The sequence below is a fragment of the Anabas testudineus genome, chromosome 4, assembly GCF_900324465.2.
Source record: "Anabas testudineus chromosome 4, fAnaTes1.2, whole genome shotgun sequence".
Taxonomy (NCBI): Eukaryota; Metazoa; Chordata; class Actinopteri; order Anabantiformes; family Anabantidae; genus Anabas; species Anabas testudineus.
Genome location: NC_046613.1, coordinates 20,449,998 through 20,468,073, shown reverse-complemented (window position 1 = coordinate 20,468,073; position 18,076 = coordinate 20,449,998). Strand labels below are relative to the sequence as shown.

At 39.5% G+C, this 18,076-nt stretch overlaps 1 protein-coding gene across 2 annotated transcripts in view; it reads left to right on the top strand.

The window, feature by feature from the left end:
* The window catches only part of ddah1 (dimethylarginine dimethylaminohydrolase 1), a 63,401-nt gene that overhangs the window by 5,420 nt on the left and 39,905 nt on the right, over positions 1-18,076 (top strand). The window lies entirely within an intron of this gene.

The window sequence follows — 18,076 nt, the reverse complement described above, 5'->3', positions numbered from 1 at the left end:
TTGGCATCATCGTCAATTTAAATTCAGTAGAAGCTGTCAATTCAAAGCATCCCAAGAGGTCTTCCCTCATAACTCACACACTAATTGACTGATTTGAATCATGACAAGAATTAAGGAAAATGTATAGAGAGACAGATACAGTTTTGCAGCCCAGGGCCTTTTAAATGAATGAATGAATGAATGAATGAAGGCATTTATGAAAACAAAACAGGATGAATGCACTTGGTTGCCTAGTGCCAGTAGCTGCAATGTAGGGGAGCTGTGTGAGTGTGTGTGTGTTTGCTTGTTTGTGTGAATGACAATGAGGGAAATGGTAGGATGGCTTCTGTGAAAGCCCCTGTCATTTCACATCAGAGTCACTTTACTTCTCCCACTGGTGCTAATGGTCCCTGGCCTCACTGGCAGCGTAGATATTGATTGAAAATCTCAGTGCTGCTACCTCCAGCCTCCACATTTCATTTATGCAGAAAGTGGTGCAAGTTTCATTTGCATGCACATATGCGCACACCATCAGCACTCAGCCAAAAGCCTTTCTCACATGTAAATTGTGAAGATTTTCATATTTCAAACAGAGCTGTTATGTGGTTTCCAGCCCATGTTCTGCTTATGGGAGATTTCTGCAGTGATGAATGAAAACTGTGGGACACAAGTGCATAAATAATATGTTTGTAAAGCCAGCACTGTACAAATCCTACTTTTTTGGAGTAATACCTAAATCAAAATAGTATTTTTTTTCCCCCAATCCACCTTTTTGGTTTGTGTACTGAAGAACAATGGTCGTTGTTATTGTTCATAACACCCTGGGTGCAGTATCTATCGTAACCATTTCATTTATCATGAGATACAGCTGTAAAACCTGTGATGTTTGCATTGTCAGCACGATCAAAGTACCAAATCATCCTGGGTGTTATTTCTTTTATAACATTTTTTTCTGTGCAGAGACTGAAAAGCATTCGTCAGAATCTTATCTAGCTCACTGTTTACAACAGCTGCCACGGTAACAGATAAGGCGTCGCAATCCGTAAGGCTGTTGCATGTCTTCGAACCGTCCTCCCTGCTGTGAAACATACGTTATTACACCACACGTCAAAAATAATTATAACGCTTTAAAGTCGCAAATGTTGTTGTAAGTTTATAGATGGTGATTTTACTTTCAGCGTGAGAACGATGCTCCATTATTCACCTCGAAGCAGAGGTTGTAATTATTAGGGGCATCTTCTTTGACCTGAAAATGGGAATCAACTGTTGTTCGCCTTTTTGTCAGCTCTCTTCAGAATAAATCATTTCGCTGAAAACTGCAATTATCTGATCAATCACATCCAATAGTTTTGAGTTGTGTTTACTTGGTTGGTTACAATTATGTTTGAAGGCTCTGACTTTACAGTGGCTTTAGACTCCTTCACTTTGCATAATTTGTGGTGAAGATTTACTCAAAATTGTCATTCCTGCCCATCTGCTCTCATTTTGAAGTATTCAGACCCCTAATTCAGTCCTTTATAGAAGCCCCTTTGACGACAATTACATACAGCTTTGAACCTTCTTTGTTAAGAGACTAGCGAGCTTCTGAAGCCACTGTTAGTCTTCAGACATGCTGAAATATCTCCCATTTACGGCTGATTGAATCTCAAGGGCTGATTTTTACCTCTGATGTTTGAGCAGCCTTGCATGCAGATTAGGCTGCAGCACAACACGGCATCTTAATGTCGTGATAACAGTTTGGTCTAAAAGTGAGTCAAGAGAATGAAACGTGATTCTCCGGAGTAAATAAACAAACTGGGACTTTAATTGCATCAGTCTGATTTGTGTCCGAGAAGATTAATGAGCGACAGTCAGGAAATGTTTCTTCTATCTGCTGCGTCACTGGCCACTGCATCTTATCTAGTCTCTGCCTCAGTTCCCATATTTTCAACCTTGTAAGTTTTTTATTTGTTACTGAAAACTGCCAACATAGGTGAGGCAGGTTTCAGTTGGTTTCTCTTGCAGAAAAAAGGAAGAATCTGTCACAGCTTATCAGTAAAGTGACCAAATATTTATATGTTGTACAGTTATATATTGTCGAAACAGCTGACTTAAAAGCCGAGAGTTAATTTATAATTAGTCATGATGGTTCTTGGTTCCGCTTGTAAGACTTGGACTTTGTGCTGTTGTTATTTTACTTAGTTGGTTCACACAGGTTGATATTTCTCCTGTATCTGAGACCACAGTTTTCTGTAACTGGTTATAAACATTGAGAAAGGTAATGTTAAAGATCAGGTCTATACGATTCTATGGATTCAAATAACTTAATGAATCGTTCTTGAAAGTTGCAGGGATCAAATCCATTAGGCTGTGGCTTGAAAGCTTAATTACTAGTGGGAATGCTCGTCTAAATGGACTACATTATTGTCTACTGCAGACTTCAGCATTGTCTAAAATACTCCAACAAAGAGCCTAGGTTATTTAGTTCATCAAATTAAACATTAAGCTAATAAGCTGTTCATCAGCTGGATGCTGTGTTGCAGACTGGAAGTGACTTTTATTTTCTTCATACTGTAAAATGAAAATCAGCTGGGGCTCCAACCAGCAACTACTTTCATTATCAGTTAATCTGCTAATTATTTTGTCAATCAATTAGTTAATCATTAGTCTGTGAAATGTTTGAAAAATGTTATTCAGCCACAGTTATGCACTGTAGTTGATAGATTTTCCGTTGGTGTTTCAAGTGATATCATGCACTATCCAGGCGTCTCTAGGGCGTATCAGCAGAGATCATAATGTGTTGAGTGGTTTGTGTAGGTGTTGACTTCTTATGTCTGCAAGACTCAGTAGCCTGACCAGCTAGCGCAGCTACAAAAAGGAGTCCCACTGGGATTTTATCTGCATGTGCAGAATGACTGATTTCAAAATACCTCCTTTGCCTGCTAACAACATAACAGCTTTTCCATCCAGCCTCCCCACCTTACATATTAATACCAGAAACTTTCCTTACTGTGAACCTCGCGGTATAAATAACTAATAATTTCCTATAAATAAGAGTGAATACAGCAGACTGTGAATGTTACTATTATAAATCTCCTGAGACATGTATGTTTAGCATAATGGAGGGATGTTGGTGTACTACAGCTCTGGTGCGGATGAGTTTTTAGGTAAATTTATTGTTGCACTTGCTAAAGAATGTTTTGCAGAGTGTCATCATTGCTCTGATGCAGGATTTGAACTGCTGTCACTTCTTGTGCCAATGAAAACTCGCATGCTTCTGCTTGCTTACATACTTGATTGATCATTCTCTATCTCTGTCTTTAGATACGTGAGGATAAAAGGGTATTTCACATCTCAGATTGAGGGAGGTCAAAGTGCAAATGTATTGCAGTTCAGCCTGAACTAAAAGAACAGTTAGTGAACTCGCACACAGGGATTCTCTTCACAAATCCTCTTTAGAATAGCTCAGATAGCTAAGAAAGTATTTTGCACTTGGTTAAATTGGCTATGATAAAGAGTGATTTGTTATAATCTGTGGGTAAATTAATAATACATTTACATAGAAAACATGATTTACTGAACACATGTGTCAAGCCGCTCAGTCATGTTCACTCCAGGAGAAAATGTTTGGTTTCTGCAACTCAACAATTACAAGAATGTTTTTCTGGGGAAATTCAGTGATGTGTAACCGTGCAGAAGACCTCCTGTGGCATAAAATCTCAGCTCGGTACAGGTGCTGTGGTTTTATAATGTGGCATGGCTTTGTACTTTCGCTAACTCGTCAGTCAGGCATTTAATTGGTAATTAGATGTTTTGTGGATGGGAAGCTGGTGAAGAGACATGTCTAAATCCTTGTTCCTGTCACGTTTCTTCCAGAGCAAACGTGGGATTGAAGAAGACAGCAGTACAGAAATTAGTCTTTGCAGATTTGTTGAGAGTAAAACAGCACAATAGAGATTTTCTCCTTATTGCCCTAATTTCAAATAGATCACGTGTAAACAAACACATTCAGAACAGTCAGTGTATTAACTCCAACTCTTAGTGATATAGATGTAACAGTAAATATGACTAGGCACACAAACAGAAAATCTCTTTATCCTTTGCAGTCATATTATTTAATTGATTAGTTACAGTCCAGCATGCTTAATGACAGGATGAAGCAACCTCACAAATGCAACTCTACATTCTGCCTAATCTTTGTTTTACCTTGAAACATAGTCAAATCCTCCTATACAGTCCAGATGAGTAGATCTGATGAGATTTACAGTACAATATTTAGGTTAGAGGATTTTAAATGCACCAAACTGTGAGGATTTACAGCTGCAGTAATGTGTCGTTGTTATTTTTATGTTGATAAAAAGTTTGATTTTGCCAAACTTCTGTATAATTTGGTTGCAGTTGGATGACCTTTTATCTGTAGTCATATCCTGAACTTTCTCTATCTTGCAGAAAAGGCTAATTTCATTGCTCAAAAAGAAAATCTCTTCTCTTTTTTCATCTTTTTCACCCTGTTTTTACTGAAGCAAGAAGATGGGTTCAGAAAGAGTGAACAGGGTGGTGAGGAATGAATGAGGGTTGCTTTATCTGAATTAACTTGTGGATCAGTCCTACGTGATGTGCTTGCTAAACCTGCTATGTTGCTATAATGACTCAAGGAGTAGCCACTGGCTGTTTTCGAAGTGCTAGTCAATATTTACTGTGTTTTATAATGTTATACTGCTCTAAACACTTATTATCAGTTACTTTGCTGTGCCTGGAAAACATGAGCCATTGAAAAGTAATGTAAATGTAGTAATGTAAAAAGCTTAGGTGTCAACTGAAGTCTGGAGACAGGATGGAAAAATTTTCACCACAGACACAATATTTGGGTCATGTTTTTATAGACGTAATATTTAGATTGAACCTAGCAGTTTATGTGTCCATGCGGGCCCCTTTCCGGTCATGCCTCACGTAGCTTCCCCCAAATTAACACCAAACAGCACAGAAGCCTAGTTTTGACTAGCAGGCCTGCAGATGCAGACTCCTCGCCATCCTGCCTGCTCCTATAAGACTTCCCTAACGGAACCACTCTGGTTTCCTTCAGGGAGGCTTGACATCCGCGTGTGAATGGTGGAGGAGGGTGAGACACCTGGAACCCGCCAGTCGTATGTGGGACGGGGTCAACGTGCCTTCCTCAACTGTCTGTCACATTCCTACTACATTTAACCTGCCCTTCCTCTCACTGTTTGTCTGTCTGACTGCACATCTGGCGTGATCATTCCATCTTCTGTCTCTCATTCACAGTCTTGCAGGAAATCGTGTCAAAGCATAAGATCTTAGATCTCAGAGTAGGCTGGTTACATTTAACAACCACGAATCAGCTACGCAACAATGGAGATGGTCTGCCAGTGCAAAAGTAATAATCCCTCTTTGAGGAATATAGATTAACCTACTTTCAACACATGAAAAATAAATTATATTTCCAGTAATATGGTAATAGCGATAGTAAATTATGGTGCTGTCAATATGTCTTTGAAAATGTACTCACATTGAAAACACATTGAGAACCAACAGTGGAACGTTCCACTATAAATGGATTTGAAGTTAGACAGGCATCAGAACAGAGCTTTTTAAACTCTGAGGAGGAATTTACCCGTGTTGTTCTTAATCTTTTCATACCCAAACCAAAGGAAAAATATTTAAAGAATGTCAGTCTAAATTCAGTAGACCAAAAAGTGGTTGCACCAGCTGTTCAGAGTTAGCCACTTACAGCCCAATTATTTTATAATTGTTCCACACAAAGTAGTTCGTACATAGAGAATGAAAAGTCACATTATATTCATATGCAACGTAATCTGATTTTTCATTCTAAACAGCAAGAATGATGTATTTTACAAAGTTGTTTCAGTGTTAACAGTTAAATTTAGCTAATGGTATTTTTTATTTGCCCCTATGAACGGTTGTTTTTGGCAGGTACTTAGTTAGTGACTTGCTGTTTTCTCATTCGATTGCTTTTTTCCTGCCAATTTACACATTATTACAGAAAAAAATGCCTGTATTGTTCAATTATGCCATTATAATAATGATAGATTTAACAATAGCTGGTTAAACCCTTTCCTTTGTTTTTAGCAGGAGCATCTCATTGTGTTTGTTATGGTTCAGCCAACACGTGCCAGGACCTCTCCCCTCTCACATTTACATTTGGTCCTTCTACAGACACTTTTATCCAAAGCGACTTACAAGGTACAAGGCAAAGGCAGGGTAAGAGTGAGGAGGTCTTGCCTAAGAACCCCTACTGGACATAGACCACAGAAAGGATTCAAACCTTGGTCTCCCACATGGAGGGCTGTATAGTGCTGCATGAATACACCAGACAGCTCTCTGCCCACACCAACATCGTCTTGGACCCTGCCCTCTTTTGGCCTTGGGTTCACCCTCCACAACCTCTCTAACCCAGCACAATGCTGCAGTCTGCAAGACAGCTGTGGGAGATTCGCGAACAGGAACTCCTTTTAGTCTTGCAGGATGACCGGGTCATGCTCAGCCATCACTGTGGGTGTGTAAACGTCTGGTTTGGTATGTGAGACCGAGCAGTGGAAGACACAGGAAGTAGGCTAGGCAGAGTGTTATTGAGAAAAGTTGTGCTGAGGTCAGAGAGGGTGTAGAAAAGCCCTGAGACAAATCTCCTTTTTTAATTTTTGTCTCTTTCTTTTTCCTCTTCTTTGTAAATAAATAAAAAAGTAAATGTGTAAAGCCACAACCCCACTGAGCACCTGTACTGGACTTCAAGACATACCACTAACCTCTTAGTTTATCTTACATTTCATGCTTTAGGCATGTTGACCATGGTTATTTGGTTTGAACTGGGAACTAACAGATGTTTGGAGGCAGATTACTCCCCACACACTGATAAGTCAGTGGATGCAGTATTGCATGTTGGTTGTGGCCTTTATGTAACCACACAAATAGTTTTCTGGTAATACCATGATTACTTCTCCCACATTTTGCTGAACACTGTAAACATAGAAGAAATCAGTTAGTCAAGGCTAACTGAGATTAGTCTTGGCATCATTTAATCACTCTCCTTTTTCTCTCTTGCACTTTGGCTTCAACTTTATTAATAGTTGAAGCCTAAAAAGAATCTCCTAAATGTTTAACATGGGTTTAACCACCAGTGTTTCATGTCAGTCCAGTTGTCTGTTATGGTTAAATGCCCAGTTGGCTCTGCTGCCGCTGAATAACAACAGTATTAACAGCCATTTTATCTCAAGGCCTGCTCATTTGACTTGGCTGTCACCACTGGTGGTAAAAATTAGATAACACAGTATGCAGTTTATTGAATTGTTACCCTTGTGTCATGATACGTATTATTTCTCAGATTTATCTCTTTCAGCTGTAGTGCTAGAATGTTTTTTTTGAGTAGTAAATCCTCATGACTGGCACGTGACTATTAATATAATGATAATTGTAATGGATATTATATTATAATTATAGTGGCTATTTACTTGAGTACTTACTGTGGAATGTGGAAAATTGTTGTAAAATGACGTAAAAAAAAGGAAAATAATCATTAGCGGTAATTGAGTCTGTTTGCGTGCTTCATACAGGTCCCGATGTTCAGGCATGTACGTCGTTGTTTGAAGAAGATGATTATTCACGTTAATGAACAGGTGTATCTGTTAAAGCAGGCTGGGAATGTAACGGAAATGTTAAATGCGATAAACGTTGAAATGCGTTGCACTTCCTAAGAGTCTGACTACAAGTGTGAGCTTGTCAAAATATTCTGCTTGTAATTATCAACCTGGAGGTTGATGTGTGTTTTTCTCTAGTCTGCACATTAAATTGACAGAACATCAAAGGAAGCCACTGTCAGACTACTTGCTTCAAAGTAGCCCACTTTCCAATGAGCTCATGCTAGCAGAAATAATCTAATTCTTCACACAATCAGGCAGTGAGTATGCAGACATGTAGTGGAGACAAAGCTCAGTGCCGTGTTGAAAGAACATGGCTGAAACTGTTTTGGTTTTGGCAGCAGGTTTCAGTGTGAAACAGAGCAGTGCTTCTGGCGACGTGGGACTTACATCAAGAGTGAAGTAAGCGATGAAATGTTGAACAAGTATTATGTGTGTTATCATAATGGCAAAAACAAGGGAAACAAGGCACAATGATTTCTGACTAGTTTGTAAAAAGTTCTCCATCACACTCTCTCCTTGTGAAATTCCTCCTAGCCCGACTGTAACTTTGGGCCCTCCATGTCAGTTCCAGTTGGGTTGTTTCTGATCTAACCGCCTTCCAGACACTGAGCAAATTATAAACGCTTCACCTCTTCTCCTGGCATTACTTGGAAAAGTTGGGTTTTGTATTTACATGTCAAGATTAAGCCAGTGTGAGCCAGACCCATGACGCATGGCGACACCTCTATCGCATCTTGAGATAGAGTGGGCTGCACACTGTTACTCTCAGCAGAACTAGTCTTAGTTTAAACCATGGAAAATACATATGGGTAGACTCTGTCTGTGAATGTGTACTCAACACGTTTTAAAAGCTTTCACCTGCAGATGTTCCTGCATTTTGTCCCCACCTATCCCTTTTTCACTTATATACAAAGCAGACAAACACTTAATCATGTCGATTTCATGTCTCATTGTTGGACGGCATCCTGGGAAGACAAGCTAAAGCAAGGCTCACTCATATTTTCTACATCACTGTGATGGTGTGTGTTGAAAACGCAAAGCCTCCAGAGCACTGCCCAGGCAAAAACACTGTTTTCACATCTGCTCAACTTTCAGAACACGCAGCCAATATTGTTTCAAAATTATCTTTCTGACAGGAATATGAAGTGATTTGTCTCTGAAACACGCTTTGTACTTCATTCCTGTTGTCATAGATCTCCAGTGATCTCCTTGTTTCTTGTCTTCAAAATCCAAATTTCCACAACAAACTTTGTTTCGTTCTTGGGATTTATAGATATTTGACCTGGAACTGATAAGGAATTCACCTCCTTTTGCATTTGTTCACGTATTTGCTAATAGCAAACTGATGATAACTCATCATCAGTGCTAATATTCTTTCATGCATGCTTCACATCATCTCTTATGTTTTTAAATTATCCATCACAGCATGAAGCAAATACTTCTACCTCTGTATGAACTTTTCTGCTCGCTGCCTCATTGGAAAGACCTGCTCATCAGTCTTTGATGAAAGTGAAATATATCTCAGATGCCGTTTTCACTCCAGAACCTCCTCTTCGAATTAACATTTTTCTTCGCTAACTCAGCCTCAGACTAATGGCATTTGCAGAGTAGCTTTTAATTATGCCAGAGTACAGGGCACTGTCAAACTGAAATTAACAGTGAAGAATAATGAAAGAACCTCAGCTGTGAAACTACACATCGTCCAGGCCACTGCTGCACCACTTTGATTCTAATAATTATTATTATTTTTATTTTTACCATCAGAGTCCCAGATTATCTAGAAGTTGCACTAATGATCAAGTGATGTAGAGTAGACCGATGCATACAGTAGCATCATTTATGACCTAAAATTACCTAAATGCTCGTAGCTGATGAGTCTTTAGAAAGAACAACACATAACCTAATATCAATACTTTAACAATTTAAATGTTAAATTATACTACAACTCGTCTGACAGAGAAACTGTCCTCCTCAGTCTAATTGGATTATGAGTGTTGTAACTGTGACTGTATAGATTTAAAACCCCATTAGAAGTAATTAGTTAAATTAAACAAACCAAAGCTCCAGTTAACAGTGCACTAATTAATAATTTATATTAACAGTTGCTGTAATGTGAAAGGATGATTCAAAGTGACACAAAACTAGACAGAAGACTCTTGTGTTTTAGCTTCTTTCATTGTTTCAATTTTAATGGCTGCAGCTTCCATGTTTTAGTCACACTTAGTCAGTCACACTTTGTTGGCCAGCACCTTCCCAACACCAAGCAGGAGAAACACAGAATTTGTGCCTATCACATATGAGCATCTGAAGAGGCAGGTGTGGTGCATTTTTTTCCACATATGTGTCATATGTTCCCCAAGACCTGTAAAAAAGACTGTAAAGTTGGTGCACTTGCCCTTTAATTCCTTCAGCGCTGAAGCAGACAGTACTGTATGTGCTTACTGCTTGTTGATCTGCAGGGATTCATCTTAAGAATGTTTCCATTTCTGTGTATTCATCACGTCTTCATTCACACAAACACATTACTGTGTGCACCCTTGAGTCCACATTCAATGAGTCCACAGACGCAGGAGGTGAGACTCAGGTGTCTAGTTTCCACATGATGGTTAGTCAGGAGACAGTATGTGTCGACTGGGTGCCACAATGTTCTCAGAGTTTCATGAGCAGTCTGGGGGCCACGGGCAGAGTGCTCGCATGTTGCATTTGTGGCACCTATGTGTAATTTATTCATACATGTGTGCACTATTAGTGTGTGTCTCCGTTATATCTGTTCTGGTGCAGCTGAGATCACACAACCTGAACAGAGAGGTTCACACAAATGGTACTCCGGTAATCCGTGAGGAAGGTTTTGGTTTTATTGTTCATATTAAGTTCATATTAAGTATTTTGCTTGGAAAGTTTGTAGCAGCCACTAAATACAACTCTATCTCTTGTGTCAACATAACAGTATGTATCCTACAGCAGTAACTTATAGCCTGGAGCAATTGGGGATGATATGTGGTGTTTTTCTGTCTATCTGCAATGATATTTATGTTCATTTTGCCAATATTGCCAAAACATCTGATGTCATAATTAAAAAACAGAGTGAAGTGCTCAGACTCGAAGAAGCCTTCTTAGCCAAAATAATCAAATATCAGTCATCGAGATCTTTGAAATATCTTCAGCTTAATGATTCTCGTAATCAACAGCTTTAGACATGTTCACAAATGGGCTATTAGAAGTTTCTACATGTCAGACGTATCATCAAGTTTAAAGAGCTCGAAATACAACTCTTAGTCTATTCATATGTACATGTGCGTGACGGTCAAAAGTTTGTGTGTGCATGGAAGATGTGAGACATCCGGGCAGGGCAGGTATCAGGGCTGGGCAGGGAGGTGTGCGTTGCCTCCCCGTCTGCTTCGACTGTCACAGTGTGGTGTGATGTCCGCTCTCAGTCTGTTCTCACGCCAAAGATCATACTGAAAACACAAAGTTCTTCTCCACCTCAGTCACGCAGAGAGGACATGCCGAGCCAGCAGAAATGTGTCAGTGTTTAAACAATTAGTCAATTAGGCTTAGGGCCCTTCTTCCCTGACTGGGAACCGGCTCTTGGAAGACTTCTGGTGGTGCCAAATGTCTTTCATTTGAGAAGTATGGATGCCACTGTGCTCTTGGAAACTTTCAGTGTAGCAGTAGCCTTCCCCAGAGCCGTGCCTTTTAATAATCCTGTCTCCGAGCTCTGCAGTCTGTCTCTTTGACCTGGTGGGTTTTGTTATATGATACAGTAGGAGTTCTGTTTTCACTGAGTGTAGATTGATGAAAACAAATGTACTTGAATTGTTATAGTATGCTGCCAGATAACAAAAGTGAAAGGGTTCTGGATACTTCTTTAATAGACATAATCTACTTTCTGCCACACTCTGTACTGGACTTCCACTGTTTGTTTACTTGTAGGACATCATGGAACATTTATTGCCTGCAGCTCAACAGCTTCCATTGTTTTTGATGAACAACATAGATTTAAAAGATAAGAACAATAGACATTTAAACCATCGACATATTAGCACACGTTGTTTTTTCTAACTTAAAAAAAAGCATTAAAAACAACTCTGATCAGTTTACGTAGAAGTTGCCTTTTTATTGTCTGTAATATTTGCTGTGTGTAATTTTTACCTCTCTACATCTGGGTGTTTTTTTTTTTCGGGGATCATTCACAAATCCCTGCAGATAGAAGCAAATACCACATATTACATAGCAGGTGGATGTTATATATACAGTGTGTGTGTGTGTGTGTGTGTGTGTGTGTGTGTGTGTGTTAATGCATGCATGTGTTGATGGGTGGGGGTATTCAAGTTCAGGGCCGTGAAAATTGTTACGTTCTAGCCACAGCATGACTGGTGTTGGTTACATAAGACCCCCTTTCCATTGTGTAACTGTGTTTATTTAGTTTTCCAGCAAATACTCTGGTAAAGAGGTGAATCTTGTACAGAGACTCAGGAGGATACACAGGCCTCAGAGGTGGAGCAGATGAAGTATTTTGTTGGCACAGCACTTGGAAAAAATCCATCAAGTATGTTGGGAAATGCTTTTGGGACTGTTATGTGGATTTTTTTTTTCTTCATTCATGTAGAGAATACTATGCTAGTGCTTCAATGTTTATAATGTGGTTTTACTCTTCAGTGTGGAAAGAATTTCATTCCTGTGTCATGCTGCAGCTGGATATCGCACCATTGTTTGATCTTAGATTGATTTTGTGGGTATCTTTTGAAGCTGATTATACAGACTCAAACTGCAGCCCATGAATGTCTACAACAAGTGCTTGGATCATATGATGATAGACATTTGTAGCTCACTAAAAACAGTTTTTATTTATTGTTTTATTGCTGGTTCATCTATCTGTGCAAAAGTATTTAAAATCTGCAAATCCTCACCAGTCAACCTTTTAATGGATAAAAATGATTTAAGTTGCTATGCATAAAATACAATTACTGCCAACAAGCATGTTTTGGCTCCAATTGCTTAGCAACAAAATGTAGTTATAAGAAGTAAAAACTGAATCGCTGCAGGGTTCAAAATCTTCCCTCAACTTTTTTTATTTCTTCTAAATACATGCTTGTGGCCCACATCCACCCTTGGCAGCCCGGAGAGGTCGGTGTGTGAAGCGAGGGGGAAATCAGCTCTGACAGAATGACAAGCTTCTCCGCTTCTTAGCGCTTACCATAAACTCATCTAATTGCTCTGGGGCTCCAAACCCACAATAAGAACTCATCCGCTGGGGCCCAGAGCAGTAGGAGGCTCCAGCAGACTTCCGGAAAATTGGAAAGTTTAGAAAAGGCTGACACGTGTGTACATGCACAGTGAGCTTGTAAGTTATTTTTTTGCAAACTTAAATGTTTTCCTCGTGCATCGGCCCATGTGGATGTGACACATGCAGTCCCACCTACTATTGGCTAAACGTTTTACCTCTAGCAAATGTTTGAACAAAGCAGAGGAACGTGTCTCTCTGTAAGTGCATGTGTGTTTAAGTATGCATGCCATTGTATCTTTGTCATAAGTTCAGGTTAATAATAAAAGCACTGCAGGAGGTAAATTGCACATTGCTAGTCTCTCACTGGCTGGCCAGCTTCTCTGTAAACAGTCTTGGCAGGTGATCACAGGTCAGGGGCTGCAGGGTCAGAAGGCAGACTGATGAACTGGAATCCCACTGGCCAGTAGGGAAGGCTTTTGTCAGCTGGTTAGCAGACTGAATCGGCACATTAGCACTCCAGGAAGCCTGATTGCCAGTTATTAGCTTTACAGGTCATGCAGTTATGTCAACAACAGTAACTTTCTGGCACTGAATGTTCCCAATTTGGACTGATTGACTTATATTTGTAGTGATTTGAAGTAAATCAGGGAATGCAACTAGGGATCATTTTCTTTGTTGATTTCTGTCTTAGCGTATTAATTCTGTAATCATTGTGTTGAGAAAAAAAACCATCACAATTTCCAAACAGTCTCCAAAATGTTTGTTTTTACAGTCTAGAATGCAATTGTATTTAATTAAAACTGAATAAAGTAGCATAAAAGAAGTGGGTGGCTTTTTCTTGATACGTGTTTAATCAATTGTTAATATTGTGTTGATTATGTGTTGATTAATTGGCAAATAATTGATAAATAAAGCCGGATAATCACTCAAGTATGTGTTTCATTTGGCCCTGCATCATGCTAAATCGTTATATAGGCAAAGTGTAACTACTGTGGTTGCAATAGACGTGGAGTGATATCACACTCAGTCAGTGCCAGATTCCTTCCATGACTCAGGCAGATATATTAATGACTTGAAAGGTGGTGATGACTCGGATAGCCTGAAGCTAAATAAGCTCTGAAAGGACTAAATTAGGCTTGTTGTGATCTTTGAGCCTGATGGTCGCCTCATCAGAGGATTTCCAGTTCCCCGCAGAGAGTCAGTGAAGCTGAATGACGGCCAAGTAGCTCCGGTAATGTTTTGGAGATTTGCAGGTGCCAGGGTCATTACAGCAGAGCTATTAGGGAGAATCTGCCATCCTCTCCTCAGTCTTAATGGATCCACATCCCTTTTAGCACACGCTGCTGTAAAGGTTAAAGCACATGGGACCCATTGGGTCAAATAAATCTCAAATTACACTGTTGTCACTTTGTGGAAATAGTTTGACTTGACAACTCCAGGATAATTGTATAATATGGGAGAGATGCATAGCAATAATTACTCAGTAACTGAAATGTCAGACACTGTTAAACAGAGAGGCTCTTTTCTCACTGATGGCATCTGTTACACTCAATCCTGGGTATGAAAGTTTAGCTCTGCCACAAAATCAATTTATGTAAGATGGAACATTTCAAAATCTGCTCACAAATGCTTGTCTCAAACTATCCATCACTTTATTTAGTGAAGCGTGTCTCCAGGGAGAACAACATGTGATGGAGAGGAGTGTGCAGGTCATGTTTTAGGTCTTGTTTGCCAGGGATAATGTGGACAGACCACAGTAAGAGGTTCACTCAGCAGTAGCAGCTGCAAAAATAGAACAGTAACTCAATAGTGCAGCACTAAATGTATTCCAACCCTTAGTCTTCCTGTATATCTCAGATGGGGACTCTGCTTTGCAGCCCAAAATGTACACAAATAGAGACACTACAAGTACATACTGTATACTGTACAGATGAGGTGTTTACCATCTGGGAGGCACAGTGGGAGAGATGTGAGGCTAAAATACTGAGGTGAAAGGTTCAGGTGCATTCCAGTGTTCTGAACACAACAGAAGTTAGTTATTGTAGTTTGGTCTGGTGATTTGGCTCACAGTCCGTCACAGTCAGCAGTTGGAGCTGCAACAGCAGCTGTGAAACACAGCTCATGGAGGCAATTGAGGTACTTTAAAAGTCACTCTGCCAATTGCTGCAACGTGCACACAAAAAAAGCTTTTTCTCAGAGTCATAACTCAAATGTTAAACAATTGTTTAACATGTCTTAAAATGTAATTACTGTCTATAAGAACTGCAGCATTTATAGTCTTGTATTGTAATCCAGTCATAGTAGTCTGTATATCCCTGGATATGTACAAAAAAGTACTGTTAATATCATGTTTTTCACATCTTTTAATATTGCCAGTTTTCCAAAATGTAAACAAATATAGTAGAAAAGAACTTGATATTAGCACAAATCTCACCAAACTGCCTCCACTGCGGCATTTATTTCTTGGTTGCATCCTCTCCATTTCCTTTGTCTGTTGCTATAAACATAGAGTATTGTTCCAGTGTTGAAAACTAATGAACATGCAGACAAAACACAAATACAAATACATTTTAAATTTGGACTGTTGGGTGGTGCAGTTGCCTTTATTTGGTCTGAGAGGACACTCCCAGTATCAGACTTCTGCTATAGACTACACACACATAATCCTGATATAAGCAGTCTGGGAGGAAGTATTTGGACAATTCCAAGCTTCAATCCATGATTCCTCTTCTTCCTGTGTGTTAGACCGTCCAATCTAACCCTCCATCCCACCCACACACTCACAGACACACAGGGACGACAACAGATAAATACACAAGTGCGTCCACATCCAGACAGATACATACACAGAATTAGATAAGAAAACAAACATCTAAGGACAGAATACCCCCTCAAAAGTGTGTCCCATACATAATAGCATGCCTCCCAGACACACAGGTCAGCGTGTCCCAGACAACAAAACTCAGCATGTTTTTCCTGTTGGCTCTGAGTTGCACTTGTTGTCCAGCCATAACAGTCTGCACAGTCCCTGCCCATCGTGTCTCCGCTCTGGGATACTATTGATTAACCTTTTTATAACCAGGCCTGTCGGGCCAGCTGTTGTTGCTGCTGCTTTGTGCACAAGTTAGCACGTTTTACATAGCGACACACTATAAGCCCTCGCAGCAATTTATCTGATCACTAGCTTTCTATATGTTCCTGTCACAGGCTCTGATCCTGAGCTACTTTATTTGTGCGCTTCATTAACTCTTTGTGCATAACATCAGCAGACACATTGTATAATCTAATGGAAATGACAGTATAGTTGTCAGTGCATTGAATATTGGAGGCAATTAATGGAAAAAATATACACATAAAGTAAAAAACTAATAAAAGCTGATGTGTCTGTTGAGGCTTGAGCAAGTGTCTTTACCCTGCACATAAACAAACAGCTTGCAGTTGTCTGGAGGCAACGACGGGACTATTTGTTTTAAACTCGTATGGATTTGGAGGATAACGTTACATGCTCCTCCATTAGCTCCATTCTTCTTACCTCCAGCCTCTGAGGAGTTTGTCATGTGCCAGGTTTCCTTTCATCACAACATGATTAAAACCCCTAATGTGACTTTGCCCCGTCATTCAGTATTCACTTTGCAAATCCACTTTGAGGAGCGTGGAGAGTAAAAACGTTGATGTTTAACTGAAAAGCTGTGCTGTCACTAAAGGCGCTGCTTTCATGAATAGCAAATGAGAGCCAGCATGTTCTGACATTTTCTGTAATTGAGGTTGTAGCATGCAGAGATTGTAAATGATCCTCTTATTTACTGAGATGTTAATAGATGTGACCCTCTGTGAATGCTGAGAATTAGATAGAAAAAGATGCAGTGATAATGTGCTGTTATTGCAGCATCTTTTCTTCATATGGGGATGTATTTAAAATTCCTCTGATCTTAACTGAATGATAAACAAGCACTCATCTGCATGGCAACACCTGTATGTTGTTAGTAATAACACATGGTCTATGTAAATGTTTCAGAAGGGTGTCCCTGATGCCTAAAAGGTCCCTTTAAATGGTTATCTAAGCTGGGAACTCATCACCTTTGACACACTCACACACACTTTGTCTAACACACACCCACACTTAAACACACTAGCACATTTCTTTTGGATGCTGTCATCCACTATAAATAGTCCTGCTCCTGGCAAAAAAAGGCTGAGCCCCCAAACCATAAGGTAGCATCAATCTTTTCACTCTGACCTCTGGAATGACACGACCCCTCACGTCATCTTCAACCTCTCTGTGTTTCCCATCCTCATCTAGTTTACTGCTGCCTACACATGATGAGCAGCTTGAGCACCACTCAGTTTATGAGCTGTGTATGTGCATTGGTTTGTTGATTAACAACTAATAAACATGCATTTATAAATTGTTGTATGTTTAAAAATGGGCTATAGAAAGCATATACAGTATTATATTTATTATTAAATATGCACATACAAAATTATCTTTAATTTGATCAATCATATGGTTTATACTGACTTTTAAATAGTTCCATTATAAGCTTAATTTAGTTTAATTATTACCCAAACTGTCTATTGTGGCTTCCATTACAGGCGACACACACCACTACTTCTTTGTGTCTAGTTGTCCTAGTTGAAGGCAGAACCTTTTTGTTGCTCTATAAAGTGTTATTACTGACATCTGAGATGTGCTCACCTTAGTTTTATTTCCAAATAAATTGGTTTTGATCATCTTGATAAACACTGTCTGATCATCTTACCTGTTCTTGTCCTGCCCTATCAGACAATACTCTGACCTTCCTGGATCTCATCAATAACACCAGCACCATAAAGATAAGACCCAAGTTCTAATAAACCTTGATTTTCCTTTGAAGTTCTACAATTCAGTGACAAATAAGTTCAAAGTTTAAATAATAAGAATAATATAATAATAATAGTAAGATATAAACTCAAAGGCTGGCAGAACGCCTGAGGTTTCAGCACTATTGATCCTTTTGGCGGAAGCTCTCTATTAGAAATGAAGACAGCCCCACAAACAGGGGGGTATGTAGCAGTGTGATGGTCTAAACCGACTGATCGGACACCAAGAGAAGTGGAAATAAAAACTAATCAGATGAAGTCAGGGATCCAGTCAGAGAAAGAAGGTCAGAAAACTCTCACTGTCACCGTTCTTGTCCCCTCCTTTTTGTTTCTCCCAGCCTCCTTTTCCTCCCCCTCT